This window comes from Eschscholzia californica, unplaced genomic scaffold (genome assembly GCF_041429995.1).
Source record: "Eschscholzia californica isolate CP2 unplaced genomic scaffold, dmEscCali1.0.p SCAF_5, whole genome shotgun sequence".
NCBI classification, from domain to species: Eukaryota; Viridiplantae; Streptophyta; class Magnoliopsida; order Ranunculales; family Papaveraceae; genus Eschscholzia; species Eschscholzia californica.
In genome coordinates this window covers 30,209,427-30,231,242 of record NW_028238472.1, presented here as the reverse complement: position 1 = coordinate 30,231,242, position 21,816 = coordinate 30,209,427, and the positions used below count along the sequence as shown (strand labels likewise).

Below are 21,816 nucleotides of genomic sequence, written 5' to 3'. Positions count from 1 at the left end.
ATTGTTCGCTAACTAAAAGAATTTCCCTAAATTACCCATATTGAATTTAGAGTCCTTAAATAAATAATATAAGGGTCCGATATTTTCCCCGACTTTAACAAAATTCTGAAAAATGGACGGATGATGCGGAAAACAACATTTTTTAGAAATCCGACGGTCCTAACCCGCCTTTGGCAGGTTATTTTCTTCCCCCTCTCTCCGACGTGACGATGAAAAAAAAATTAAGGAGCAAAAAGGGATGCAACACGAGGACTTCCCTGGAGGTCACCCCCATCCTAGTACTACTCTCGCCCAAGCACGCTTAACTTCGGAGTTCTGATGGGATCCAGTGGATTAGTGCTGGTATGATCGCATCCGTTAGTATTTCACACTGATTACTACTTGTTCTCATCGGCGGGCTCCTATTTCTCATTTTTACGCACTCTGTAGTGATACGATGTAAGAATAAACACTCCTTCTCCCCGGTTTGTTTGACCTTTTGGGAGATCCAAGTTATTAAGCATTTTCATTTATTGTTCGCTAACTAAAAGAATTTCCCTAAATTACCGATATTGAATTTAGAGTCCTTAAATAAATAATATAAGGGTCCGATATTTTCCTCGACTTTAACAAAATTCTGAAAAATGGACGGATGATGCGGAAAACAACATTTTTTAGGAAATCCGACGGTCCTAACCCGCCTTTGGCAGGTTATTTTCTTCCCCCTCTCTCCGACGAGACGATGAAAAAAAAATTAAGGAGCAAAAAGGGATGCAACACGAGGACTTCCCAGGAGGCCACCCATCCTAGTACTACTCTCGCCCAAGCACGCTTAACTTCGGAGTTCTGGGATCCGGTGGATTAGTGCTGGTATGATCGCATCCGTTAGTATTTCACACTGATTACTACTTGTTCTCATCGGCGGGCTCCTATTTCTCATTTTTACGCACTCTGTAGTGATACGATGTAAGAATAAACACTCCTTCTCCCCGGTTTGTTTGACCTTTTGGGAGATCCAAGTTATTAAGCATTTTCATTTATTGTTCGCTAACTAAAAGAATTTCCCTAAATTACCCATATTGAATTTAGAGTCCTTAAAGAAATAATATAAGGGTCCGATATTTTCCTCGACTTTAACAAAATTCTGAAAAATGGACGGATGATGCGTAAAACAACATTTTTTTAGGAAATCCGACGGCCCTAACCCGCCTTTGGCAGGTTATTTTCTTCCCCCTCTCTCCGACGAGACGATGAAAAAAAAATTAATGAGCAAAAAGGGATGCAACACGAGGACTTCCCAGGAGGTCACCCCCATCCTAGTACTACTCTCGCCCAAGCACGCTTAACTTCGGAGTTCTGATGGGATCCGGTGGATTAGTGCTGGTATGATCGCGTCCGTTAGTATTTCACACTGATTACTACTTGTTCTCATCTGCGGGCTTCTATTTCTCATTTATACGCACTCTGTAGTGATACGATGTAAGAATAAACACTCCTTCTCCCCGGTTTATTTGACCTTTTGGGAGATCCAAGTTATTAAGCATTTTCATTTATTGTTCGCTAACTAAAAGAATTTCCCTAAATTACCCATATTGAATTTAGAGTCCTTAAAGAAATAATATAAGGGTCCGATATTTTCCTCGACTTTAACAAAATTCTGAAAAATGGACGGATGATGCGTAAAACAACATTTTTTTAGGAAATCCGACGGCCCTAACCCGCCTTTGGCAGGTTATTTTCTTCCCCCTCTCTCCGACGAGACGATGAAAAAAAAATTAATGAGCAAAAAGGGATGCAACACGAGGACTTCCCAGGAGGTCACCCCCATCCTAGTACTACTCTCGCCCAAGCACGCTTAACTTCGGAGTTCTGATGGGATCCGGTGGATTAGTGCTGGTATGATCGCGTCCGTTAGTATTTCACACTGATTACTACTTGTTCTCATCTGCGGGCTTCTATTTCTCATTTATACGCACTCTGTAGTGATACGATGTAAGAATAAACACTCCTTCTCCTCGGTTTATTTGACCTTTTGGGAGATCCAAGTTATTAAGCATTTTCATTTATTGTTCGCTAACTAAAAGAATTTCCCTAAATTACCCATATTGAATTTAGAGTCCTTAAATAAATAATATAAGGGTCCGATATTTTCCCCGACTTTAACAAAATTCTGAAAAATGGACGGATGATGCGGAAAACAACATTTTTTAGAAATCCGACGGTCCTAACCCGCCTTTGGCAGGTTATTTTCTTCCCCCTCTCTCCGACGTGACGATGAAAAAAAAATTAAGGAGCAAAAAGGGATGCAACACGAGGACTTCCCTGGAGGTCACCCCCATCCTAGTACTACTCTCGCCCAAGCACGCTTAACTTCGGAGTTCTGATGGGATCAGGTGGATTAGTGCTGGTATGATCGCATCCGTTAGTATTTCACATTGATTACTACTTGTTCTCATCGGCGGGCTCCTATTTCTCATTTTTAAGCACTCTGTAGTGATACGATGTAAGAATAAACACTCCTTCTCCCCGGATTGTTTGACCTTTTGGGAGATCCAAGTTATTAAGCATTTTCATTTATTGTTCGCTAACTAAAAGAATTTCCCTAAATTACCCATATTGAATTTTGAGTCCTTAAATAAATAATATAAGGGTCCGATATTTTCCCCGACTTTAACAAAATTCTGAAAAATGGACGGATGATGCGGAACACAACATTTTTTAGGAAATCCGACGGTCCTAACCCGCCTTTGGCAGGTTATTTTCTTCCCTCTCTCTCCGACGAGACGATGAAAAAAAAATTAAGGAGCAAAAAGGGATGCAACACGAGGACTTCCCAGGAGGCCACCCATCCTAGAACTACTCTCGCCCAAGCACGCTTAACTTCGGAGTTCTGATGGGATCCGGTGGATTAGTGCTGGTATGATCGCATCCGTTAGTATTTCACACTGATTACTACTTGTTCTCATCGGCGGGCTCCTATTTCTCATTTTTACGCACTCTGTAGTGATACGATGTAAGAATAAACACTCCTTCTCCCCGGTTTGTTTGACCTTTTGGGAGATCCAAGTTATTAAGCATTTTCATTTATTGTTCGCTAACTAAAAGAATTTCCCTAAATTACCCATATTGAATTTAGAGTCCTTAAAGAAATAATATAAGGGTCCGATATTTTCCTCGACTTTAACAAAATTCTGAAAAATGGACGGATGATGCGGAAAACAACATTTTTTTAGGAAATCCGACGGCCCTAACCCGCCTTTGGCAGGTTATTTTCTTCCCCCTCTCTCCGACGAGACGATGAAAAAAAAATTAATGAGCAAAAAGGGATGCAACACGAGGACTTCCCAGGAGGTCACCCCCATCCTAGTACTACTCTCGCCCAAGCACGCTTAACTTCGGAGTTCTGATGGGATCCGGTGGATTAGTGCTGGTATGATCGCGTCCGTTAGTATTTCACACTGATTACTACTTGTTCTCATCTGCGGGCTTCTATTTCTCATTTTTACGCACTCTGTAGTGATACGATGTAAGAACAAACACTCCTTCTCCCCGGTTTGTTTGACCTTTTGGGAGATCCAAGTTATTAAGCATTTTCATTTATTGTTCGCTAACTAAAAGAATTTCCCTAAATTACCCATATTGAATTTAGAGTCCTTAAATAAATAATATAAGGGTCCGATATTTTCCCCGACTTTAACAAAATTCTGAAAAATGGACGGATGATGCGGAAAACAACATTTTTTAGAAATCCGACGGTCCTAACCCGCCTTTGGCAGGTTATTTTCTTCCCCCTCTCTCCGACGTGACGATGAAAAAAAAATTAAGGAGCAAAAAGGGATGCAACACGAGGACTTCCCTGGAGGTCACCCCCATCCTAGTACTACTCTCGCCCAAGCACGCTTAACTTCGGAGTTCTGATGGGATCCGGTGGATTAGTGCTGGTATGATCGCATCCGTTAGTATTTCACATTGATTACTACTTGTTCTCATCGGCGGGCTCCTATTTCTCATTTTTACGCACTCTGTAGTGATACGATGTAAGAATAAATACTCCTTCTCCCCGGATTGTTTGACCTTTTGGGAGATCCAAGTTATTAAGCATTTTCATTTATTGTTCGCTAACTAAAAGAATTTCCCTAAATTACCCATATTGAATTTTGAGTCCTTAAATAAATAATATAAGGGTCCGATATTTTCCCCGACTTTAACAAAATTCTGAAAAATGGACGGATGATGCGGAAAACAACATTTTTTAGGAAATCCGACGGTCCTAACCCCCCTTTGGCAGGTTAATTTCTTCCCCCTCTCTCCGACGAGACGATGAAAAAAAATTAAGGAGCAAAAAGGGATGCAACACGAGGACTTCCCAGGAGGTCACCCCCATCCTATTACTACTCTCGCCCAAGCACGCTTAACTTCGGAGTTCTGATGGGATCTGGTGGATTAGTGCTGGTATGATCGCATCCGTTAATATTTCACACTGATTACTACTTGTTCTCATCGGCGGGCTCCTATTTCTCATTTTTACGCACTCTGTAGTGATACGATGTAAGAATAAACACTCCTTCTCCCAGGTTTGTTTGACCTTTTGGGAGATCCAAGTTATTAAGCATTTTCATTTATTGTTCGCTAACTAAAAGAATTTCCCTAAATTACTCATATTTAATTTAGAGTAGTTAAATAAATAATATAAGGGTCCGATATTTTCCTCGACTTTAACAAAATTCTGAAAAATGGACGGATGATGCGGAAAACAACATTTTTTAGGAAATCCGACGGTCCTAACCCGCCTTTGGCAGGTTATTTTCTTCCCCCTCTCTCCGACGAGACGATGAAAAAAAATTAAGGAGCAAAAAGGGATGCAACACGAGGACTTCCCAGGTGGTCACCCATCCTAGTACTACTCTCGCCCAAGCACGTTTAACTTCGGAGTTCAGATGGGATCCGGTGGATTAGTGCTGGTACGATCGCATCCATTAGTATTTCACACTGATTACTACTTGTTCTCATCGGCGGGCTCCTATTTCTCATTTTTACGCACTCTGTAGTGATACGATGTAAGAAGAAACACTCCTTCTCCCCGGTTTGTTTGACCTTTTGGGAGATCCAAGTTATTAAGCATTTTCATTTATTGTTCGCTAACTAAAAGAATTTCCCTAAATTACCCATATTGAATTTAGAGTCCTTAAATAAATAATATAAGGGTCCGATATTTTCCTCGACTGTAACAAAATTCTGAAAAATGGACGGATGATGCGGAAAACAACATTTTTTAGGAAATCCGACGGTCCTAACCCGCCTTTGGCAGGTTATTTTCTTCCTCCTCACTCCGACGAGACGATGAAAAAAAATTAAGGAGCAAAAAGGGATGCAACACGAGGACTTCCCAGGTGGTCACCCATCCTAGTACTACTCTCGCCCAAGCACGTTTAACTTCGGAGTTCTGATGGGATCCGGTGGATTAGTGCTGGTACGATCGCATCCATTAGTATTTCACACTGATTACTACTTGTTCTCATCGGCGGGCTCCTATTTCTCATTTTTACGCACTCTGTAGTGATACGATGAAAGAATAAACACTCCTTCTCCCCGGTTTGTTTGACCTTTTGGGAGATCCAAGTTATTAAGCATTTTCATTTATTGTTCGCTAACTAAAAGAATTTCCCTAAATTACCCATATTGAATTTAGAGTCTTTAAATAAATAATATAAGGGTCCGATATTTTCCTCGACTTTAACAAAATTCTGAAAAATGGACGGATGATGCGGAAAACAACATTTTTTAGGAAATCCGACGGTCCTAACCCGCCTTTGGCAGGTTATTTTCTTCCCCCTCTCTCCGACGAGACGATGAAAAAAAAATTAAGGAGCAAAAAGGGATGCAACACGAGGACTTCCCAGGAGGTCACCCCCATCCTAGTACTACTCTCGCCCAAGCGCGCTTAACTTCGGAGTTCTGATGGGATCCGGTGGATTAGTGCTGGTATGATCGCATCCGTTAGTATTTCACACTGATTACTACTTGTTCTCATCGGCGGGCTCCTATTTCTCATTTTTACGCACTCTGTAGTGATACGATGTAAGAATAAGCACTCATTCTCCCCGGTTTGTTTGACCTTTTGGGAGATCCAAGTTATTAAGCATTTTCATTTATTGTTCGCTAACTAAAAGAATTTCCCTAAATTACCCATATTGAATTTAGAGTAGTTAAATAAATAATATAAGGGTCCGATATTTTCCTCGACCTTAACAAAATTCTGAAAAATGGACGGATGATGCGGAAAACAACATTTTTTAGGAAATCCGACGGTCCTAACCCGCCTTTGGCAGGTTATTTTCTTCCCCCTCTCTCCGACGAGACGATGAAAAAAAATTAAGGAGCAAAAAGGGATGCAACACGAGGACTTCCCAGGTGGTCACCCATCCTAGTACTACTCTCGCCCAAGCACGTTTAACTTCGGAGTTCTGATGGGATCCGGTGGATTAGTGCTGGTACGATCGCATCCATTAGTATTTCACACTGATTACTACTTGTTCTCATCAGCGGGCTCCTATTTCTCATTTTTACGCACTTTGTAGTGATACGATGTAAGAATAAACACTCCTTCTCCCCGGTTTGTTTGACCTTTCGGGAGATCCAAGTTATTAAGCATTTTCATTTATTGTTCGCTAACTAAAAGAATTTCCCTAAATTACCCATATTGAATTTAGAGTCCTTAAATAAATAATATAAGGGTCCGATATTTTCCTCGACTTTAACAAAATTCTGAAAAATGGACGGATGATGCGGAAAACAACATTTTTTAGGAAATCCGACGGTCCTAACCCGCCTTTGGCAGGTTATTTTCTTCCCCCTCTCTCCGACGAGACGATGAAAAAAAATGAAGGAGCAAAAAGGGATGCAACACGAGGACTTCCCAGGTGGTCACCCATCCTAGTATTACTCTCGCCCAAGCACGTTTAACTTCGGAGTTCTGATGGGATCCGGTGGATTAGTGCTGGTACGATCGCATCCATTAGTATTTCACACTGATTACTACTTGTTCTCATCGGCGAGCTCCTATTTCTCATTTTTACGCACTCTGTAGTGATACGATGTAAGAATAAACACTCATTCTCCCCGGTTAGTTTGACCTTTTGGGAGATCCAAGTTATTAAGCATTTTCATTTATTGTTCGCTAACTAAAAGAATTTCCCTAAATTACCCATATTGAATTTAGAGTCCTTAAATAAATAATATAAGGGTCCGATATTTTCCTCGACTTTAACAAAATTCTGAAAAATGGACGGATGATGCGGAAAACAACATTTTTTAGGAAATCCGACGGTCCTAACCCGCCTTTGGCAGGTTATTTTCTTCCCCCTCTCTCCGACGAGACGATGAAAAAAAATTTAAGGAGCAAAAAGGGATGCAACACGAGGACTTCCCAGGAGGCCACCCATCCTAGTACTACTCTCGCCCAAGCACGCTTAACTTCGGAGTTCTGATGGGATCCGGTGGATTAGTGCTGGTATGATCGCATCCGTTAGTATTTCACACTGATTACTACTTGTTCTCATCGGCGGGCTCCTATTTCTCATTTTTACGCACTCTGTAGTGATACGATGTAAGAATAAACACTCCTTCTCCCCGGTTTGTTTGACCTTTTGGGAGATCCAAGTTATTAAGCATTTTCATTTATTGTTCGCTAACTAAAAGAATTTCCCTAAATTACCCATATTGAATTTAGAGTCCTTAAATAAATAATATAAGGGTCCGATATTTTCCTCGACTTTAACAAAATTCTGAAAAATGGACGGATGATGCGGAAAACAACATTTTTTAGGAAATCCGACGGTCCTAACCCGCCTTTGGCAGGTTATTTTCTTCCCCCTCTCTCCGACGAGACGATGAAAAAAAATTAAGGAGCAAAAAGGGATGCAACACGAGGACTTCCCAGGTGGTCACCCATCCTAGTACTACTCTCGCCCAAGCACGTTTAACTTCGGAGTTCTGATGGGATCCGGTGGATTAGTGCTGGTACGATCGCATCCATTATTATTTCACACTGATTACTACTTGTTCTCATCGGCGGGCTCCTATTTCTCATTTTTACGCACTCTGTAGTGATACGATGTAAGAATAAACACTCATTCTCCCCGGTTTGTTTGACCTTTTGGGAGATCCAAGTTATTAAGCATTTTCATTTATTGTTCGCTAACTAAAAGAATTTCCCTAAATTACCCATATTGAATTTAGAGTCTTTAAATAAATAATATAAGGGTCCGATATTTTCCTCGACTTTAACAAAATTCTGAAAAATGGACGGATGATGCGGAAAACAACATTTTTTAGGAAATCCGACGGTCCTAACCCGCCTTTGGCAGGTTATTTTCTTCCCCCTCTCTCCGACGAGACGATGAAAAAAAAATTAAGGAGCAAAAAGGGATGCAACACGAGGACTTCCCAGGAGGTCACCCCCATCCTAGTACTACTCTCGCCCAAGCACGCTTAACTTCGGAGTTCTGATGGGATCCGGTGGATTAGTGCTGGTATGATCGCATCCGTTAGTATTTCACACTGATTACTACTTGTTCTCATCGGCGGGCTCCTATTTCTCATTTTTACGCACTCTGTAGTGATACGATGTAAGAATAAGCACTCCTTCTCCCCGGTTTGTTTGACCTTTTGGGAGATCCAAGTTATTAAGCATTTTCATTTATTGTTCGCTAACTAAAAGAATTTCCCTAAATTACCCATATTGAATTTAGAGTAGTTAAATAAATAATATAAGGGTCCGATATTTTCCTCGACCTTAACAAAATTCTGAAAAATGGACGGATGATGCGGAAAACAACATTTTTTAGGAAATCCGACGGTCCTAACCCGCCTTTGGCAGGTTATTTTCTTCCCCCTCTCTCCGACGAGACGATGAAAAAAAATTAAGGAGCAAAAAGGGATGCAACACGAGGACTTCCCAGGTGGTCACCCATCCTAGTACTACTCTCGCCCAAGCACGTTTAACTTCGGAGTTCTGATGGGATCCGGTGGATTAGTGCTGGTACGATCGCATCCATTAGTATTTCACACTGATTACTACTTGTTCTCATCGGCGGGCTCCTATTTCTCATTTTTACGCACTCTGTAGTGATACGATGTAAGAATAAACACTCCTTCTCCCCGGTTTGTTTGACCTTTTGGGAGATCCAAGTTATTAAGCATTTTCATTTATTGTTCGCTAACTAAAAGAATTTCCCTAAATTACCCATATTGAATTTAGAGTCCTTAAATAAATAATATAAGGGTCCGATATTTTCCTCGACTTTAACAAAATTCTGAAAAATGGACGGATGATGCGTAAAACAACATTTTTTTAGGAAATCCGACGGCCCTAACCCGCCTTTGGCAGGTTATTTTCTTCCCCCTCTCTCCGACGAGACGATGAAAAAAAAATTAATGAGCAAAAAGGGATGCAACACGAGGACTTCCCAGGAGGTCACCCCCATCCTAGTACTACTCTCGCCCAAGCACGCTTAACTTCGGAGTTCTGATGGGATCCGGTGGATTAGTGCTGGTATGATCGCGTCCGTTAGTATTTCACACTGATTACTACTTGTTCTCATCTGCGGGCTTCTATTTCTCATTTATACGCACTCTGTAGTGATACGATGTAAGAATAAACACTCCTTCTCCTCGGTTTATTTGACCTTTTGGGAGATCCAAGTTATTAAGCATTTTCATTTATTGTTCGCTAACTAAAAGAATTTCCCTAAATTACCCATATTGAATTTAGAGTCCTTAAATAAATAATATAAGGGTCCGATATTTTCCCCGACTTTAACAAAATTCTGAAAAATGGACGGATGATGCGGAAAACAACATTTTTTAGAAATCCGACGGTCCTAACCCGCCTTTGGCAGGTTATTTTCTTCCCCCTCTCTCCGACGTGACGATGAAAAAAAAATTAAGGAGCAAAAAGGGATGCAACACGAGGACTTCCCTGGAGGTCACCCCCATCCTAGTACTACTCTCGCCCAAGCACGCTTAACTTCGGAGTTCTGATGGGATCAGGTGGATTAGTGCTGGTATGATCGCATCCGTTAGTATTTCACATTGATTACTACTTGTTCTCATCGGCGGGCTCCTATTTCTCATTTTTAAGCACTCTGTAGTGATACGATGTAAGAATAAACACTCCTTCTCCCCGGATTGTTTGACCTTTTGGGAGATCCAAGTTATTAAGCATTTTCATTTATTGTTCGCTAACTAAAAGAATTTCCCTAAATTACCCATATTGAATTTTGAGTCCTTAAATAAATAATATAAGGGTCCGATATTTTCCCCGACTTTAACAAAATTCTGAAAAATGGACGGATGATGCGGAACACAACATTTTTTAGGAAATCCGACGGTCCTAACCCGCCTTTGGCAGGTTATTTTCTTCCCTCTCTCTCCGACGAGACGATGAAAAAAAAATTAAGGAGCAAAAAGGGATGCAACACGAGGACTTCCCAGGAGGCCACCCATCCTAGAACTACTCTCGCCCAAGCACGCTTAACTTCGGAGTTCTGATGGGATCCGGTGGATTAGTGCTGGTATGATCGCATCCGTTAGTATTTCACACTGATTACTACTTGTTCTCATCGGCGGGCTCCTATTTCTCATTTTTACGCACTCTGTAGTGATACGATGTAAGAATAAACACTCCTTCTCCCCGGTTTGTTTGACCTTTTGGGAGATCCAAGTTATTAAGCATTTTCATTTATTGTTCGCTAACTAAAAGAATTTCCCTAAATTACCCATATTGAATTTAGAGTCCTTAAAGAAATAATATAAGGGTCCGATATTTTCCTCGACTTTAACAAAATTCTGAAAAATGGACGGATGATGCGGAAAACAACATTTTTTTAGGAAATCCGACGGCCCTAACCCGCCTTTGGCAGGTTATTTTCTTCCCCCTCTCTCCGACGAGACGATGAAAAAAAAATTAATGAGCAAAAAGGGATGCAACACGAGGACTTCCCAGGAGGTCACCCCCATCCTAGTACTACTCTCGCCCAAGCACGCTTAACTTCGGAGTTCTGATGGGATCCGGTGGATTAGTGCTGGTATGATCGCGTCCGTTAGTATTTCACACTGATTACTACTTGTTCTCATCTGCGGGCTTCTATTTCTCATTTTTACGCACTCTGTAGTGATACGATGTAAGAACAAACACTCCTTCTCCCCGGTTTGTTTGACCTTTTGGGAGATCCAAGTTATTAAGCATTTTCATTTATTGTTCGCTAACTAAAAGAATTTCCCTAAATTACCCATATTGAATTTAGAGTCCTTAAATAAATAATATAAGGGTCCGATATTTTCCCCGACTTTAACAAAATTCTGAAAAATGGACGGATGATGCGGAAAACAACATTTTTTAGAAATCCGACGGTCCTAACCCGCCTTTGGCAGGTTATTTTCTTCCCCCTCTCTCCGACGTGACGATGAAAAAAAAATTAAGGAGCAAAAAGGGATGCAACACGAGGACTTCCCTGGAGGTCACCCCCATCCTAGTACTACTCTCGCCCAAGCACGCTTAACTTCGGAGTTCTGATGGGATCCGGTGGATTAGTGCTGGTATGATCGCATCCGTTAGTATTTCACATTGATTACTACTTGTTCTCATCGGCGGGCTCCTATTTCTCATTTTTACGCACTCTGTAGTGATACGATGTAAGAATAAATACTCCTTCTCCCCGGATTGTTTGACCTTTTGGGAGATCCAAGTTATTAAGCATTTTCATTTATTGTTCGCTAACTAAAAGAATTTCCCTAAATTACCCATATTGAATTTTGAGTCCTTAAATAAATAATATAAGGGTCCGATATTTTCCCCGACTTTAACAAAATTCTGAAAAATGGACGGATGATGCGGAAAACAACATTTTTTAGGAAATCCGACGGTCCTAACCCCCCTTTGGCAGGTTAATTTCTTCCCCCTCTCTCCGACGAGACGATGAAAAAAAATTAAGGAGCAAAAAGGGATGCAACACGAGGACTTCCCAGGAGGTCACCCCCATCCTATTACTACTCTCGCCCAAGCACGCTTAACTTCGGAGTTCTGATGGGATCTGGTGGATTAGTGCTGGTATGATCGCATCCGTTAATATTTCACACTGATTACTACTTGTTCTCATCGGCGGGCTCCTATTTCTCATTTTTACGCACTCTGTAGTGATACGATGTAAGAATAAACACTCCTTCTCCCAGGTTTGTTTGACCTTTTGGGAGATCCAAGTTATTAAGCATTTTCATTTATTGTTCGCTAACTAAAAGAATTTCCCTAAATTACTCATATTTAATTTAGAGTAGTTAAATAAATAATATAAGGGTCCGATATTTTCCTCGACTTTAACAAAATTCTGAAAAATGGACGGATGATGCGGAAAACAACATTTTTTAGGAAATCCGACGGTCCTAACCCGCCTTTGGCAGGTTATTTTCTTCCCCCTCTCTCCGACGAGACGATGAAAAAAAATTAAGGAGCAAAAAGGGATGCAACACGAGGACTTCCCAGGTGGTCACCCATCCTAGTACTACTCTCGCCCAAGCACGTTTAACTTCGGAGTTCAGATGGGATCCGGTGGATTAGTGCTGGTACGATCGCATCCATTAGTATTTCACACTGATTACTACTTGTTCTCATCGGCGGGCTCCTATTTCTCATTTTTACGCACTCTGTAGTGATACGATGTAAGAAGAAACACTCCTTCTCCCCGGTTTGTTTGACCTTTTGGGAGATCCAAGTTATTAAGCATTTTCATTTATTGTTCGCTAACTAAAAGAATTTCCCTAAATTACCCATATTGAATTTAGAGTCCTTAAATAAATAATATAAGGGTCCGATATTTTCCTCGACTGTAACAAAATTCTGAAAAATGGACGGATGATGCGGAAAACAACATTTTTTAGGAAATCCGACGGTCCTAACCCGCCTTTGGCAGGTTATTTTCTTCCTCCTCACTCCGACGAGACGATGAAAAAAAATTAAGGAGCAAAAAGGGATGCAACACGAGGACTTCCCAGGTGGTCACCCATCCTAGTACTACTCTCGCCCAAGCACGTTTAACTTCGGAGTTCTGATGGGATCCGGTGGATTAGTGCTGGTACGATCGCATCCATTAGTATTTCACACTGATTACTACTTGTTCTCATCGGCGGGCTCCTATTTCTCATTTTTACGCACTCTGTAGTGATACGATGAAAGAATAAACACTCCTTCTCCCCGGTTTGTTTGACCTTTTGGGAGATCCAAGTTATTAAGCATTTTCATTTATTGTTCGCTAACTAAAAGAATTTCCCTAAATTACCCATATTGAATTTAGAGTCTTTAAATAAATAATATAAGGGTCCGATATTTTCCTCGACTTTAACAAAATTCTGAAAAATGGACGGATGATGCGGAAAACAACATTTTTTAGGAAATCCGACGGTCCTAACCCGCCTTTGGCAGGTTATTTTCTTCCCCCTCTCTCCGACGAGACGATGAAAAAAAAATTAAGGAGCAAAAAGGGATGCAACACGAGGACTTCCCAGGAGGTCACCCCCATCCTAGTACTACTCTCGCCCAAGCGCGCTTAACTTCGGAGTTCTGATGGGATCCGGTGGATTAGTGCTGGTATGATCGCATCCGTTAGTATTTCACACTGATTACTACTTGTTCTCATCGGCGGGCTCCTATTTCTCATTTTTACGCACTCTGTAGTGATACGATGTAAGAATAAGCACTCATTCTCCCCGGTTTGTTTGACCTTTTGGGAGATCCAAGTTATTAAGCATTTTCATTTATTGTTCGCTAACTAAAAGAATTTCCCTAAATTACCCATATTGAATTTAGAGTAGTTAAATAAATAATATAAGGGTCCGATATTTTCCTCGACCTTAACAAAATTCTGAAAAATGGACGGATGATGCGGAAAACAACATTTTTTAGGAAATCCGACGGTCCTAACCCGCCTTTGGCAGGTTATTTTCTTCCCCCTCTCTCCGACGAGACGATGAAAAAAAATTAAGGAGCAAAAAGGGATGCAACACGAGGACTTCCCAGGTGGTCACCCATCCTAGTACTACTCTCGCCCAAGCACGTTTAACTTCGGAGTTCTGATGGGATCCGGTGGATTAGTGCTGGTACGATCGCATCCATTAGTATTTCACACTGATTACTACTTGTTCTCATCAGCGGGCTCCTATTTCTCATTTTTACGCACTTTGTAGTGATACGATGTAAGAATAAACACTCCTTCTCCCCGGTTTGTTTGACCTTTCGGGAGATCCAAGTTATTAAGCATTTTCATTTATTGTTCGCTAACTAAAAGAATTTCCCTAAATTACCCATATTGAATTTAGAGTCCTTAAATAAATAATATAAGGGTCCGATATTTTCCTCGACTTTAACAAAATTCTGAAAAATGGACGGATGATGCGGAAAACAACATTTTTTAGGAAATCCGACGGTCCTAACCCGCCTTTGGCAGGTTATTTTCTTCCCCCTCTCTCCGACGAGACGATGAAAAAAAATGAAGGAGCAAAAAGGGATGCAACACGAGGACTTCCCAGGTGGTCACCCATCCTAGTATTACTCTCGCCCAAGCACGTTTAACTTCGGAGTTCTGATGGGATCCGGTGGATTAGTGCTGGTACGATCGCATCCATTAGTATTTCACACTGATTACTACTTGTTCTCATCGGCGAGCTCCTATTTCTCATTTTTACGCACTCTGTAGTGATACGATGTAAGAATAAACACTCATTCTCCCCGGTTAGTTTGACCTTTTGGGAGATCCAAGTTATTAAGCATTTTCATTTATTGTTCGCTAACTAAAAGAATTTCCCTAAATTACCCATATTGAATTTAGAGTCCTTAAATAAATAATATAAGGGTCCGATATTTTCCTCGACTTTAACAAAATTCTGAAAAATGGACGGATGATGCGGAAAACAACATTTTTTAGGAAATCCGACGGTCCTAACCCGCCTTTGGCAGGTTATTTTCTTCCCCCTCTCTCCGACGAGACGATGAAAAAAAATTTAAGGAGCAAAAAGGGATGCAACACGAGGACTTCCCAGGAGGCCACCCATCCTAGTACTACTCTCGCCCAAGCACGCTTAACTTCGGAGTTCTGATGGGATCCGGTGGATTAGTGCTGGTATGATCGCATCCGTTAGTATTTCACACTGATTACTACTTGTTCTCATCGGCGGGCTCCTATTTCTCATTTTTACGCACTCTGTAGTGATACGATGTAAGAATAAACACTCCTTCTCCCCGGTTTGTTTGACCTTTTGGGAGATCCAAGTTATTAAGCATTTTCATTTATTGTTCGCTAACTAAAAGAATTTCCCTAAATTACCCATATTGAATTTAGAGTCCTTAAATAAATAATATAAGGGTCCGATATTTTCCTCGACTTTAACAAAATTCTGAAAAATGGACGGATGATGCGGAAAACAACATTTTTTAGGAAATCCGACGGTCCTAACCCGCCTTTGGCAGGTTATTTTCTTCCCCCTCTCTCCGACGAGACGATGAAAAAAAATTAAGGAGCAAAAAGGGATGCAACACGAGGACTTCCCAGGTGGTCACCCATCCTAGTACTACTCTCGCCCAAGCACGTTTAACTTCGGAGTTCTGATGGGATCCGGTGGATTAGTGCTGGTACGATCGCATCCATTATTATTTCACACTGATTACTACTTGTTCTCATCGGCGGGCTCCTATTTCTCATTTTTACGCACTCTGTAGTGATACGATGTAAGAATAAACACTCATTCTCCCCGGTTTGTTTGACCTTTTGGGAGATCCAAGTTATTAAGCATTTTCATTTATTGTTCGCTAACTAAAAGAATTTCCCTAAATTACCCATATTGAATTTAGAGTCTTTAAATAAATAATATAAGGGTCCGATATTTTCCTCGACTTTAACAAAATTCTGAAAAATGGACGGATGATGCGGAAAACAACATTTTTTAGGAAATCCGACGGTCCTAACCCGCCTTTGGCAGGTTATTTTCTTCCCCCTCTCTCCGACGAGACGATGAAAAAAAAATTAAGGAGCAAAAAGGGATGCAACACGAGGACTTCCCAGGAGGTCACCCCCATCCTAGTACTACTCTCGCCCAAGCACGCTTAACTTCGGAGTTCTGATGGGATCCGGTGGATTAGTGCTGGTATGATCGCATCCGTTAGTATTTCACACTGATTACTACTTGTTCTCATCGGCGGGCTCCTATTTCTCATTTTTACGCACTCTGTAGTGATACGATGTAAGAATAAGCACTCCTTCTCCCCGGTTTGTTTGACCTTTTGGGAGATCCAAGTTATTAAGCATTTTCATTTATTGTTCGCTAACTAAAAGAATTTCCCTAAATTACCCATATTGAATTTAGAGTAGTTAAATAAATAATATAAGGGTCCGATATTTTCCTCGACCTTAACAAAATTCTGAAAAATGGACGGATGATGCGGAAAACAACATTTTTTAGGAAATCCGACGGTCCTAACCCGCCTTTGGCAGGTTATTTTCTTCCCCCTCTCTCCGACGAGACGATGAAAAAAAATTAAGGAGCAAAAAGGGATGCAACACGAGGACTTCCCAGGTGGTCACCCATCCTAGTACTACTCTCGCCCAAGCACGTTTAACTTCGGAGTTCTGATGGGATCCGGTGGATTAGTGCTGGTACGATCGCATCCATTAGTATTTCACACTGATTACTACTTGTTCTCATCGGCGGGCTCCTATTTCTCATTTTTACGCACTCTGTAGTGATACGATGTAAGAATAAACACTCCTTCTCCCCGGTTTGTTTGACCTTTCGGGAGATCCAAGTTATTAAGCATTTTCATTTATTGTTCGCTAACTAAAAGAATTTCCCTAAATTACCCATATTGAATTTAGAGTCCTTAAATAAATAATATAAGGGTCCGATATTTTCCTCGACTTTAACAAAATTCTGAAAAATGGACGGATGATGCGGAAAACAACATTTTTTAGGAAATCCGACGGTCCTAACCCGCCTTTGGCAGGTTATTTTCTTCCCCCTCTCTCCGACGAGACGATGAAAAAAAATGAAGGAGCATAAAGGGATGCAACACGAGGACTTCCCAGGTGGTCACCCATCCTAGTATTACTCTCGCCCAAGCACGTTTAACTTCGGAGTTCTGATGGGATCCGGTGGATTAGTGCTGGTACGATCGCATCCATTAGTATTTCACACTGATTACTACTTGTTCTCATCGGCGGGCTCCTATTTCTCATTTTTACGCACTCTGTAGTGATACGATGTAAGAATAAACACTCCTTCTCCCCGGTTTGTTTGACCTTTTGGGAGATCCAAGTTATTAAGCATTTTCATTTATTGTTCGCTAATTAAAAGAATTTTCCTAAATTACCCATATTGAATTTAGAGTCCTTAAATAAATAATATAAGGGTACGATATTTTCCTCGACTTTAACAAAATTCTGAAAAATGGACGGATGATGCGGAAAACAACATTTTTTAGGAAATCCGACGGTCCTAACCCGCCTTTGGCAGGTTATTTTCTTCCCCCTCTCTCCGACGAGACGATGAAAAAAAAATTAAGGAGCAAAATGGGATGCAACACGAGGACTTCCCAGGAGGCCACCCATCCTAGTACTACTCTCGCCCAAACACGCTTAACTTCGGAGTTCTGATGGGATCCGGTGGATTAGTGCTGGTATGATCGCATCCGTTAGTATTTCACACTGATTACTACTTGTTCTCATCGGCGGGCTCCTATTTCTCATTTTTACGCACTCTGTAGTGATACGATGTAAGAATAAACACTCCTTCTCCCCGGTTTGTTTGACCTTTTGAGAGATCCAAGTTATTAAGCATTTTCATTTATTGTTCGCTAACTAAAAGAATTTCCCTAAATTACCCATATTGAATTTAGAGTCCTTTTATAAATAATATAAGGGTTCGATATTTTCCTCGACTTTAACAAAATTCTGAAAAATGGACGGATGATGCGGAAAACAACATTTTTTAGGAAATCCGACGGTCCTAACCCGCCTTTGGCAGGTTATTTTCTTCCCCCTCTCTCCGACGAGACGATGAAAAAAAAATTAATGAGCATAAAGGGATGCAACACGAGGACTTCCCAGGAGGTCACCCCCATCCTAGTACTACTCTCGCCCAAGCACGCTTAACTTCGGAGTTCTGATGGGATCCGGTGGATTAGTGCTGGTATGATCGCATCCGTTAGTATTTCACACTGATTACTACTTGTTCTCATCTGCGGGCTTCTATTTCTCATTTTTACGCACTCTGTAATGATACGATGTAAGAATAAACACTCCTTCTCCCCGGTTTGTTTGACCTTTTGGGAGATCCAAGTTATTAAGCATTTTCATTTATTGTTCGCTAACTAAAAGAATTTCCCTAAATTACCCATATTGAATTTAGAGTCCTTAAATAAATAATATAAGGGTCTGATATTTTCCTCGACTTTAACAAAATTCTGAAAAATGGACGGATGATGCGGAAAACAACATTTTTTAGGAAATCCGACGGTCCTAACCCGCCTTTGGCAGGTTATTTTCTTCCCCCTCTCTCCGACGAGACGATGAAAAAAAAATTAATGAGCAAAAAGGGATGCAACACGAGGACTTCCCAGGAGGTCACCCCCATCCTAGTACTACTCTCGCCCAAGCACGCTGAACTTCGGAGTTCTGATGGGATCCGGTGGATTAGTGCTGGTACGATCGCATCCATTAGTATTTCACACTGATTACTACTTGTTCTCATCGGCGGGCTCCTATTTCTCATTTTTACGCACTCTGTAGTGATACGATGTAAGAATAAACACTCCTTCTCCCCGGTTTGTTTGACCTTTTGGGAGATCCAAGTTATTAAGCATTTTCATTTATTGTTCGCTAATTAAAAGAATTTTCCTAAATTACCCATATTGAATTTAGAGTCCTTAAATAAATAATATAAGGGTACGATATTTTCCTCGACTTTAACAAAATTCTGAAAAATGGACGGATGATGCGGAAAACAACATTTTTTAGGAAATCCGACGGTCCTAACCCGCCTTTGGCAGGTTATTTTCTTCCCCCTCTCTCCGACGAGACGATGAAAAAAAAATTAAGGAGCAAAAAGGGATGCAACACGAGGACTTCCCAGGAGGCCACCCATCCTAGTACTACTCTCGCCCAAGCACGCTTAACTTCGGAGTTCTGATGGGATCCGGTGGATTAGTGCTGGTATGATCGCATCCGTTAGTATTTCACACTGATTACTACTTGTTCTCATCGGCGGGCTCCTATTTCTCATTTTTACGCACTCTGTAGTGATACGATGTAAGAATAAACACTCCTTCTCCCCGGTTTGTTTGACCTTTTGAGAGATCCAAGTTATTAAGCATTTTCATTTATTGTTCGCTAACTAAAAGAATTTCCCTAAATTACCCATATTGAATTTAGAGTCCTTTTATAAATAATATAAGGGTTCGATATTTTCCTCGACTTTAACAAAATTCTGAAAAATGGACGGATGATGCGGAAAACAACATTTTTTAGGAAATCCGACGGTCCTAACCCGCCTTTGGCAGGTTATTTTCTTCCCCCTCTCTCCGACGAGACGATGAAAAAAAAATTAATGAGCATAAAGGGATGCAACACGAGGACTTCCCAGGAGGTCACCCCCATCCTAGTACTACTCTCGCCCAAGCACGCTTAACTTCGGAGTTCTGATGGGATCCGGTGGATTAGTGCTGGTATGATCGCATCCGTTAGTATTTCACACTGATTACTACTTGTTCTCATCTGCGGGCTTCTATTTCTCATTTTTACGCACTCTGTAATGATACGATGTAAGAATAAACACTCCTTCTCCCCGGTTTGTTTGACCTTTTGGGAGATCCAAGTTATTAAGCATTTTCATTTATTGTTCGCTAACTAAAAGAATTTCCCTAAATTACCCATATTGAATTTAGAGTCCTTAAATAAATAATATAAGGGTCCGATATTTTCCCCGACTTTAACAAAATTCTGAAAAATGGACGGATGATGCGGAAAACAACATTTTTTAGGAAATCCGATGGTCCTAACCCGCCTTTGGCAGGTTATTTTCTTCCCCCTCTCTCCGACGTGACGATGAAAAAAAAATTAAGGAGCAAAAAGGGATGCAACACGAGGACTTCCCTGGAGGTCACCCCCATCCTAGTACTACTCTCGCCCAAGCACGCTTAACTTCGGAGTTCTGATGGGATCCGGTGGATTAGTGCTGGTATGATCGCATCCGTTAGTATTTCACACTGATTACTACTTGTTCTCATCGGCGGGCTCCTATTTCTCATTTTTACGCACTCTGTAGTGATACGATGTAAGAATAAACACTCCTTCTCCCCGGATTGTTTGACCTTTTGGGAGATCCAAGTTATTAAGCATTTTCATTTATTGTTCGCTAACAAAAAGAATTTCCCTAAATTACCCATATTGAATTTAGAGTCCTTAAATAAATAATATAAGGGTCCGATATTTTCCTCGACTTTAACAAAATTCTGAAAAATGGACGGATGATGCGGAAAACAACATTTTTTAGGAAATCCGACGGTCCTAACCCGCCTTTGGCAGGTTATTTTCTTCCCCCTCTCTCCGACGAGACGATGAAAAAAAAATTAAGGAGCAAAAAGGGATGCAACACGAGGACTTCCCAGGAGGTCACCCCCATCCTAGTACTACTCTCGCCCAAGCACGCTTAACTTCGGAGTTCTGATAGGATCCGGTGGATTAGTGCTGGTATGATCGCATCCGTTAGTATTTCACACTGATTACTACTTGTTCTCATCGGCGGGCTCCTATTTCTCATTTTTACGCACTCTGTAGTGATACGATGTAAGAATAAACACTCCTTCTCCCCGGATTGTTTGACCTTTTGGGAGATCCAAGTTATTAAGCATTTTCATTTATTGTTCGCTAACTAAAAGAATTTCCCTAAATTACCCATATTGAATTTAGAGTCCTTAAATAAATAATATAAGGCTCCGATATTTTCCTCGACTTTAACAAAATTCTGAAAAATGGACGGATGATGCGGAAAACAACATTTTTTAGGAAATCCGAAGGTCCTAACCCGCCTTTGGCAGGTTATTTTCTTCCCCCTCTCTCCGACGAGACGATGAAAAAAAAATTAAGGAGCAAAAAGGGATGCAACACGAGGACTTCCCAGGAGGTCACCCCCATCCTAGTACTACTCTCGCCCAAGCACGCTTAACTTCGGAGTTCTGATGGGATCCGGTGGATTAGTGCTGGTATGATCGCATCCGTTAGTATTTCACACTGATTACTACTTGTTCTCATCGGCGGGCTCCTATTTCTCATTTTTACGCACTCTGTAGTGATACGATGTAAGAATAAACACTCCTTCTCCCCGGATTGTTTGACCTTTTGGGAGATCCAAGTTATTAAGCATTTTCATTTATTGTTCGCTAACTAAAAGAATTTCCCTAAATTACCCATATTGAATTTAGAGTCCTTAAATAAATAATATAAGGGTCCGATATTTTCCTCGACTTTAACAAAATTCTGAAAAATGGACGGATGATGCGGAAAACAACATTTTTTAGGAAATCCGACGGTCCTAACCCGCCTTTGGCAGGTTATTTTCTTCCCCCTCTCTCCGACGAGACGATGAAAAAAAAATTAAGGAGCAAAAAGGGATGCAACACGAGGACTTCCCAGGAGGTCACCCCCATCCTAGTACTACTCTCGCCCAAGCACGCTTAACTTCGGAGTTCTGATAAGATCCGGTGGATTAGTGCTGGTATGATCGCATCCGTTAGTATTTCAC

The 21,816-nt window shown here is 41.0% G+C and overlaps 37 non-coding genes and 6 pseudogenes across 37 annotated transcripts; all 43 read right to left on the bottom strand.

Moving 5' to 3' along the window:
- Window positions 1-235: 235 nt before the first annotated feature.
- Window positions 236-356, bottom strand: LOC147538502 (5S ribosomal RNA). Its single transcript, XR_015226761.1, has one exon. It is a non-coding gene; the product is annotated as a 5S ribosomal RNA (ribosomal RNA).
- A 391-nt stretch (window positions 357-747) lies between these two features.
- Window positions 748-863, bottom strand: LOC147538501 (5S ribosomal RNA). The gene has a single exon (XR_015226678.1). It is a non-coding gene; the product is annotated as a 5S ribosomal RNA (ribosomal RNA).
- Window positions 864-1,255: 392 nt separating this feature from the next.
- Window positions 1,256-1,376, bottom strand: LOC147538500 (5S ribosomal RNA). Its single transcript, XR_015226742.1, has one exon. It is a non-coding gene; the product is annotated as a 5S ribosomal RNA (ribosomal RNA).
- Window positions 1,377-1,768: 392 nt separating this feature from the next.
- Window positions 1,769-1,889, bottom strand: LOC147538499 (5S ribosomal RNA). The gene has a single exon (XR_015226741.1). It is a non-coding gene; the product is annotated as a 5S ribosomal RNA (ribosomal RNA).
- A 390-nt stretch (window positions 1,890-2,279) lies between these two features.
- On the bottom strand, window positions 2,280-2,400 carry LOC147538498 (5S ribosomal RNA; annotated as a pseudogene).
- Window positions 2,401-2,791: 391 nt separating this feature from the next.
- On the bottom strand, window positions 2,792-2,910 carry LOC147538497 (5S ribosomal RNA). Its single transcript, XR_015226511.1, has one exon. It is a non-coding gene; the product is annotated as a 5S ribosomal RNA (ribosomal RNA).
- Window positions 2,911-3,302: 392 nt separating this feature from the next.
- LOC147538496 (5S ribosomal RNA) lies at window positions 3,303-3,423 on the bottom strand. The gene has a single exon (XR_015226740.1). It is a non-coding gene; the product is annotated as a 5S ribosomal RNA (ribosomal RNA).
- Window positions 3,424-3,813: 390 nt separating this feature from the next.
- On the bottom strand, window positions 3,814-3,934 carry LOC147538495 (5S ribosomal RNA). Its single transcript, XR_015226672.1, has one exon. It is a non-coding gene; the product is annotated as a 5S ribosomal RNA (ribosomal RNA).
- A 390-nt stretch (window positions 3,935-4,324) lies between these two features.
- LOC147538494 (5S ribosomal RNA) lies at window positions 4,325-4,445 on the bottom strand (annotated as a pseudogene).
- A 390-nt stretch (window positions 4,446-4,835) lies between these two features.
- LOC147538493 (5S ribosomal RNA) lies at window positions 4,836-4,954 on the bottom strand. The gene has a single exon (XR_015226489.1). It is a non-coding gene; the product is annotated as a 5S ribosomal RNA (ribosomal RNA).
- Window positions 4,955-5,344: 390 nt separating this feature from the next.
- On the bottom strand, window positions 5,345-5,463 carry LOC147538492 (5S ribosomal RNA). The gene has a single exon (XR_015226498.1). It is a non-coding gene; the product is annotated as a 5S ribosomal RNA (ribosomal RNA).
- Window positions 5,464-5,854: 391 nt separating this feature from the next.
- Window positions 5,855-5,975, bottom strand: LOC147538491 (5S ribosomal RNA). Its single transcript, XR_015226694.1, has one exon. It is a non-coding gene; the product is annotated as a 5S ribosomal RNA (ribosomal RNA).
- Window positions 5,976-6,365: 390 nt separating this feature from the next.
- Window positions 6,366-6,484, bottom strand: LOC147538490 (5S ribosomal RNA). The gene has a single exon (XR_015226497.1). It is a non-coding gene; the product is annotated as a 5S ribosomal RNA (ribosomal RNA).
- A 390-nt stretch (window positions 6,485-6,874) lies between these two features.
- Window positions 6,875-6,993, bottom strand: LOC147538489 (5S ribosomal RNA). Its single transcript, XR_015226639.1, has one exon. It is a non-coding gene; the product is annotated as a 5S ribosomal RNA (ribosomal RNA).
- Window positions 6,994-7,384: 391 nt separating this feature from the next.
- LOC147538488 (5S ribosomal RNA) lies at window positions 7,385-7,503 on the bottom strand. Its single transcript, XR_015226862.1, has one exon. It is a non-coding gene; the product is annotated as a 5S ribosomal RNA (ribosomal RNA).
- Window positions 7,504-7,893: 390 nt separating this feature from the next.
- LOC147538487 (5S ribosomal RNA) lies at window positions 7,894-8,012 on the bottom strand. Its single transcript, XR_015226496.1, has one exon. It is a non-coding gene; the product is annotated as a 5S ribosomal RNA (ribosomal RNA).
- Window positions 8,013-8,403: 391 nt separating this feature from the next.
- On the bottom strand, window positions 8,404-8,524 carry LOC147538486 (5S ribosomal RNA). The gene has a single exon (XR_015226631.1). It is a non-coding gene; the product is annotated as a 5S ribosomal RNA (ribosomal RNA).
- Window positions 8,525-8,914: 390 nt separating this feature from the next.
- On the bottom strand, window positions 8,915-9,033 carry LOC147538485 (5S ribosomal RNA). Its single transcript, XR_015226495.1, has one exon. It is a non-coding gene; the product is annotated as a 5S ribosomal RNA (ribosomal RNA).
- A 392-nt stretch (window positions 9,034-9,425) lies between these two features.
- LOC147538484 (5S ribosomal RNA) lies at window positions 9,426-9,546 on the bottom strand. Its single transcript, XR_015226739.1, has one exon. It is a non-coding gene; the product is annotated as a 5S ribosomal RNA (ribosomal RNA).
- A 390-nt stretch (window positions 9,547-9,936) lies between these two features.
- Window positions 9,937-10,057, bottom strand: LOC147538483 (5S ribosomal RNA; annotated as a pseudogene).
- A 391-nt stretch (window positions 10,058-10,448) lies between these two features.
- LOC147538482 (5S ribosomal RNA) lies at window positions 10,449-10,567 on the bottom strand. Its single transcript, XR_015226510.1, has one exon. It is a non-coding gene; the product is annotated as a 5S ribosomal RNA (ribosomal RNA).
- A 392-nt stretch (window positions 10,568-10,959) lies between these two features.
- LOC147538481 (5S ribosomal RNA) lies at window positions 10,960-11,080 on the bottom strand. Its single transcript, XR_015226738.1, has one exon. It is a non-coding gene; the product is annotated as a 5S ribosomal RNA (ribosomal RNA).
- Window positions 11,081-11,470: 390 nt separating this feature from the next.
- LOC147538480 (5S ribosomal RNA) lies at window positions 11,471-11,591 on the bottom strand. The gene has a single exon (XR_015226671.1). It is a non-coding gene; the product is annotated as a 5S ribosomal RNA (ribosomal RNA).
- A 390-nt stretch (window positions 11,592-11,981) lies between these two features.
- Window positions 11,982-12,102, bottom strand: LOC147538479 (5S ribosomal RNA; annotated as a pseudogene).
- A 390-nt stretch (window positions 12,103-12,492) lies between these two features.
- Window positions 12,493-12,611, bottom strand: LOC147538478 (5S ribosomal RNA). The gene has a single exon (XR_015226488.1). It is a non-coding gene; the product is annotated as a 5S ribosomal RNA (ribosomal RNA).
- A 390-nt stretch (window positions 12,612-13,001) lies between these two features.
- Window positions 13,002-13,120, bottom strand: LOC147538477 (5S ribosomal RNA). The gene has a single exon (XR_015226493.1). It is a non-coding gene; the product is annotated as a 5S ribosomal RNA (ribosomal RNA).
- A 391-nt stretch (window positions 13,121-13,511) lies between these two features.
- LOC147538476 (5S ribosomal RNA) lies at window positions 13,512-13,632 on the bottom strand. Its single transcript, XR_015226693.1, has one exon. It is a non-coding gene; the product is annotated as a 5S ribosomal RNA (ribosomal RNA).
- Window positions 13,633-14,022: 390 nt separating this feature from the next.
- Window positions 14,023-14,141, bottom strand: LOC147538475 (5S ribosomal RNA). The gene has a single exon (XR_015226492.1). It is a non-coding gene; the product is annotated as a 5S ribosomal RNA (ribosomal RNA).
- A 390-nt stretch (window positions 14,142-14,531) lies between these two features.
- Window positions 14,532-14,650, bottom strand: LOC147538474 (5S ribosomal RNA). Its single transcript, XR_015226638.1, has one exon. It is a non-coding gene; the product is annotated as a 5S ribosomal RNA (ribosomal RNA).
- Window positions 14,651-15,041: 391 nt separating this feature from the next.
- On the bottom strand, window positions 15,042-15,160 carry LOC147538473 (5S ribosomal RNA). The gene has a single exon (XR_015226851.1). It is a non-coding gene; the product is annotated as a 5S ribosomal RNA (ribosomal RNA).
- Window positions 15,161-15,550: 390 nt separating this feature from the next.
- On the bottom strand, window positions 15,551-15,669 carry LOC147538472 (5S ribosomal RNA). The gene has a single exon (XR_015226491.1). It is a non-coding gene; the product is annotated as a 5S ribosomal RNA (ribosomal RNA).
- A 391-nt stretch (window positions 15,670-16,060) lies between these two features.
- On the bottom strand, window positions 16,061-16,181 carry LOC147538471 (5S ribosomal RNA). The gene has a single exon (XR_015226630.1). It is a non-coding gene; the product is annotated as a 5S ribosomal RNA (ribosomal RNA).
- A 390-nt stretch (window positions 16,182-16,571) lies between these two features.
- On the bottom strand, window positions 16,572-16,690 carry LOC147538470 (5S ribosomal RNA). The gene has a single exon (XR_015226490.1). It is a non-coding gene; the product is annotated as a 5S ribosomal RNA (ribosomal RNA).
- Window positions 16,691-17,080: 390 nt separating this feature from the next.
- Window positions 17,081-17,199, bottom strand: LOC147538469 (5S ribosomal RNA). Its single transcript, XR_015226637.1, has one exon. It is a non-coding gene; the product is annotated as a 5S ribosomal RNA (ribosomal RNA).
- A 391-nt stretch (window positions 17,200-17,590) lies between these two features.
- Window positions 17,591-17,709, bottom strand: LOC147538468 (5S ribosomal RNA). The gene has a single exon (XR_015226499.1). It is a non-coding gene; the product is annotated as a 5S ribosomal RNA (ribosomal RNA).
- A 391-nt stretch (window positions 17,710-18,100) lies between these two features.
- LOC147538467 (5S ribosomal RNA) lies at window positions 18,101-18,221 on the bottom strand. Its single transcript, XR_015226629.1, has one exon. It is a non-coding gene; the product is annotated as a 5S ribosomal RNA (ribosomal RNA).
- A 391-nt stretch (window positions 18,222-18,612) lies between these two features.
- On the bottom strand, window positions 18,613-18,733 carry LOC147538466 (5S ribosomal RNA; annotated as a pseudogene).
- A 391-nt stretch (window positions 18,734-19,124) lies between these two features.
- On the bottom strand, window positions 19,125-19,243 carry LOC147538465 (5S ribosomal RNA). Its single transcript, XR_015226840.1, has one exon. It is a non-coding gene; the product is annotated as a 5S ribosomal RNA (ribosomal RNA).
- A 391-nt stretch (window positions 19,244-19,634) lies between these two features.
- Window positions 19,635-19,755, bottom strand: LOC147538464 (5S ribosomal RNA). The gene has a single exon (XR_015226628.1). It is a non-coding gene; the product is annotated as a 5S ribosomal RNA (ribosomal RNA).
- A 391-nt stretch (window positions 19,756-20,146) lies between these two features.
- LOC147538463 (5S ribosomal RNA) lies at window positions 20,147-20,267 on the bottom strand. The gene has a single exon (XR_015226670.1). It is a non-coding gene; the product is annotated as a 5S ribosomal RNA (ribosomal RNA).
- Window positions 20,268-20,658: 391 nt separating this feature from the next.
- On the bottom strand, window positions 20,659-20,779 carry LOC147538462 (5S ribosomal RNA). Its single transcript, XR_015226750.1, has one exon. It is a non-coding gene; the product is annotated as a 5S ribosomal RNA (ribosomal RNA).
- A 391-nt stretch (window positions 20,780-21,170) lies between these two features.
- Window positions 21,171-21,291, bottom strand: LOC147538461 (5S ribosomal RNA). The gene has a single exon (XR_015226627.1). It is a non-coding gene; the product is annotated as a 5S ribosomal RNA (ribosomal RNA).
- A 391-nt stretch (window positions 21,292-21,682) lies between these two features.
- Window positions 21,683-21,803, bottom strand: LOC147538460 (5S ribosomal RNA; annotated as a pseudogene).
- Between the last annotated feature and the right edge of the window lie 13 nt (window positions 21,804-21,816).